Source organism: Carcharhinus amblyrhynchos, unplaced genomic scaffold (assembly GCF_965287045.1).
Source record: "Carcharhinus amblyrhynchos unplaced genomic scaffold, sCarAmb.v2.hapA scaffold_48, whole genome shotgun sequence".
NCBI classification, from domain to species: Eukaryota; Metazoa; Chordata; class Chondrichthyes; order Carcharhiniformes; family Carcharhinidae; genus Carcharhinus; species Carcharhinus amblyrhynchos.
Genome location: NW_027649789.1, coordinates 1,407,685 through 1,412,251, shown reverse-complemented (window position 1 = coordinate 1,412,251; position 4,567 = coordinate 1,407,685). Strand labels below are relative to the sequence as shown.

The window sequence follows — 4,567 nt, the reverse complement described above, 5'->3', positions numbered from 1 at the left end:
ACGTGAGGAACTTCAGGATGACATCCATTGGGTCCTCAAGATTATAACAGAAAATACAGGGCCCATGTTGTAACAAGTCCAAGTGCAGGTCAAGATCATCAGGAAACACCTGAACCATCACCGGAATAGAGAGCCTGTGTCAGTACAGGCATCAGTACCAGTCACAGCATGGCCACTGCCAACGACGAGCCACAGATGGAGATCACCCTGGGGGGTGGTGGGTGGAATTGAAAATCAGTTGGCTCCACTCAGACCAGCAGTTGTAGACTCAGGGCCTATTAACACTCAAGAGCAGTCGAACGGCACTCAACTGCCACTGCAAATAAATAGGTATTTGGTGATGGAAAACTGGCCTTGATAAGATTACTACACCTTGATATTATTTATTTTCATGGATATTAAAATAGTTTAAAAGTCAGTGAACACACACTGATATCTGCACTGGCTTTTTATGAGAACAAGGTTAAGGTTTTCTCACTCTGCATATTCTTCCTTCATTCATTTATCTAATTCCATTGAAGGATGTCGGGGTCTGTGCTGAACCGCTGCTCAAACTATTCCCTTCCAGTTTAACGCACTGTTTGATCTAACAATTCAATCCTGATGGTACCACAAGTAACCCGCTGTGTGTTACTGAATGGGTATCTGTTTCCTAACCACACAATCCTTCAGAATAGGAAAAGTACTTTCTTTCCTTTAATAGGATTTATTACCATTTTAATGAATGAAATTCACAGGATCTTACAGAGAAAGAATTGAAGTAAATCAACAAATGGGAGCAGCATATTAATTTAAATGCTGATTTAGTCTCAGAAATATAACCAGTTGAACTAGCTGATCAGCAGCTCAGTCCCTTCATCTCAGGTATTTTTTTAAATCCAATTCAAACAAATCAAGTCCAATTCAGAGTCTCAACAGGTTGGGACATTCCCAATCTAAGCTGACAAGACAGGGCTCTCACCTTCTCTCTTCGACTGATCTACATGATCCAGGCTGATTGGAGTAGGCATTGAATCTCCTCCAAGGCTCGATCTCATTTGCATCTTCGCCAAAAAGCCGAGATGATGCTTTTGAAAATTACTTCAAATGAAGCTAAAATGTAACCTAATGACTTCAGCCAAGTACAGTATGTTGATACTACACTTGATCTTAGCCAAAAGGCCAAGAAGAGATCTCAAGTATTAACCTAATAATTATAGCACAGCTCCACCTGGAGCCATTGTGGATGGCTGGAAAGGAATTCAAAGCTGAACACACTGAGCTCCAACTAACCTCATTATAGTGGCTTGTGAAAACTAATTCAAACTGAATCCAACAGTTACTGATTTCTGTATCAAGGATCAGACTCAGTATCACCATCTGTTAATGTCCTACTCAATTCAGACCTGTCACTTTTAAACCTAAAGTGCATTATCTGACATTGTGCCCCAAGAAGCTCCTTCCACAATCTTGTCACTCTGTCTATGAAGACCCTGTGCTCCCTGTCCCTGGTTAATGTCATCACCTCTTATTCAAAATGAGACGGATAGCGGAGAAAAAGTTGAGCTGAGAGGGTCCCAGTGTTGAATAAACTGTTTCTCAGTTGCTGTCTCAGATTACCATTGGATAATAGCTACAACCACAAAGGATGGATTCACTGCAGGGAGCTCACAGTTAGATAATACCTACAGCACAAAGGATGGATTCACTGCGGGATGCTCACAGTTAGATAATAGCTACAGCCGCAAAGGATGGATTCACTGCGGGATGCTCACAGTTAGATAATAGCTACAGCTGCAAAGGATGGATTCACTGCAGGGAGCTCACAGTTAGATAATAGCTACAGCTGCAAAGGATGGATTCACTGCAGGGAGCTCACAGTTAGATAATAGCTACAGCTGCAAAGGATGGATTCACTGCAGGGAGCTCACAGTTAGATAATAGCTACAGCACAAAGGATGGATTCACTGCAGGGAGCTCACAGTTAGATAATAGTTACAGCTGCAAAGGATGGATTCACTGCAGGGAGCTCACAGTTAGATAATAGTTACAGCTGCAAAGGATGGATTCACTGCAGGGAGCTCACAGTTAGATAATACCTACAGCACAAAGGATGGATTCACTGCGGGATGCTCACAGTTAGATAATAGTTACAGCTGCAAAGGATGGATTCACTGCAGGGAGCTCACAGTTAGATAATACCTACAGCACAAAGGATGGATTCACTGCGGGATGCTCACAGTTAGATAATAGCTACAGCCGCAAAGGATGGATTCACTGCGGGATGCTCACAGTTAGATAATAGCTACAACTGCAAAGGATGGATTCACTGCAGGGAGCTCACAGTTAGATAATAGCTACAGCTGCAAAGGATGGATTCACTGCAGGGAGCTCACAGTTAGATAATAGTTACAGCACAAAGGATAGATTCACTGCAGGAAGCTCACAGTTAGATAATAGCTAGAGCTGCAAAGGATGGATTCACTGCAGGGAGCTCACAGTTAGATAATAGCTACAGCACAAAGGATGGATTCACTGCTGGGAGAGGAGGAAAGTATTCTCCCTGAGAGGGAACACATTTAAATGGAAGGGAGAAAGAGATACTTCACAATCAATTCAGAAGCTACATTCCTCAATCACACTGGGTCACTGTGTATATCCTGCCTTTGTTAATTCACTGCAGCTAATTCCTGGTTATCTCAGTAGAAATCACACCGATCATCTGAGCTGGCCCTGTTTATAATACCTGTGTCTGAGTTTCACCCTCTGGTAAAAGCTGTTATGAGATCTTTTAGAGTTTCTATTTACAGGAGACAGAAATCAATTGAACCAGTTTGACAAGTCTACACCCAATTCACTTGGAAACAAAGTTTCAGGCTGGTTAGAAAGTTTATCATTTCCAATTCGGTAAATGCAATGAATTTCTTTCTGTAACATTGCAAAAAGTCACAGGGTTCATCTGATATTTTGAGCGTGTGTTTATTACCCGAGTATTGGTTGGAGCAGGGAGATGCAGACTGTGCAGCTCAACTCTGTATATTGAGGGCATCAGAGCTCCTAAAATTAATTCCCTGTAATTTTGAAAATTGAAACCTTCTCCAAAAGATACAGTAAATGTTGCGGTAAAACCCATATCGAGGAAGGTCCAGGGCCCATCCCGGTCTGAACTGGGATGTGGGAGCGCTCCGATTCATCTCATTCCATCCCTCTGTAAAATGATGATCTGGAACAGGAGTGATCTGATTCTAGGAGCCTCACTGTTAAACAGATCACCTTCATCACTGCTCCAGCTCAGTCACTGTATAAAACCACTTTGAAAGGGAACAGCTGCAACATCCTTGTAACATAATCTGACTGAGAAAATGCTTTAAAATAAAGAAATATATAAGTACAGGAGCAGACAAATCTTCATAGCGAGGGGGATTGAATATAAAAGTAGGGAGGTCTTGCTGCAGCTGTATAGGGCACTGGTGAGGCCGCAGCTGGAATATTGTGTGCAGTTTTGGTCGCCGCACTTACGCAAGGATATTTTGGCCTTGGAGGGAGTGAAGAAGAGGTTTACTAGGCTGATACCGGAGTTGAGGGGGTTGAGCTATGACGAGAGGCTGAATAAACTGGGCTTGTACTCGTTGGAGTTTAGAAGAATGAGGGGAGATCTCATTGAGACGTATAAGATGATGAATGGGATAGATAGGATAGAGGTGGAGAGACTCTTCCCGCTCAGAAAGGATAGTAGGACTAGAGGGCACAGCCTCAAGATAAAGGGGGGAGCGGTTTAGAACGGAGTTGAGGAGGAGCTTCTTCACTCAAAGGGTGGTGAATCTCTGGAATTCTCTGCCCGTTGAAGTGGTGGAGGCTGCCTCACTAAATATTTTTAAGACACGGGTTGATGGGTTTTTGATAAGAGAGGGGATTAAGGGTTATGGGGAGAGGGCGGGAGTGTGGAACTGAGACGCGACAGATCAGCCATGATCTTATTGAATGGCGGGGCAGGCTCGAGGGGCTAGATGTCCAAAGAACATAAGAACATAAGAAATAGGAGCAGGAGTAGGCCATCTAGCCCTTCGAGCCTGCCTCGCCATTCAATAAGATCATGGCTGATCTGTCGTGGCTCAGTTCCACTTTCCCGCCCTCTCCCCATAACCCTTAATCCCCTCTCTTATCAAAAACCCATCAACCCGTGTCTTAAAAATATTTAGCGAGGTAGCCTCCACCACTTCAACAGGCAGAGAATTCCACAGATTCACCACCCTTTGAGTGAAGAAGTTCCTCCTCAACTCCGTTCTAAACTGCCCCCCCTTTATCTTGAGGCTGTGCCCCCTAGCCCTACTTTCTTTTTTGAGCGGGAAGAGTCTCTCCACCTCTATCCTATCCATCCCATTCATCATCTTATACATCTCAATGAGATCTCCCCTCATTCTTCTAAACTCTAACGAGTACAAGCCTAGTTTATTCAGCCTCTCCTCGTAGCTCAACCCCCTCAACTCCGGTATCAGCCTAGTAAACCTCCTCTGCACTCCCTCCAAGGCCAAAATATCTTTGCGCAGGTGCGGCACCCAAAACTGCACACAGTACTCCAGCTGCGGCC

General features: G+C 44.0%; 1 non-coding gene across 1 annotated transcript; it reads right to left on the bottom strand.

The window, feature by feature from the left end:
- Window positions 1-981: 981 nt before the first annotated feature.
- On the bottom strand, window positions 982-1,173 carry LOC145337443 (U2 spliceosomal RNA). Its single transcript, XR_013885356.1, has one exon. It is a non-coding gene; the product is annotated as a U2 spliceosomal RNA (small nuclear RNA).
- Between the last annotated feature and the right edge of the window lie 3,394 nt (window positions 1,174-4,567).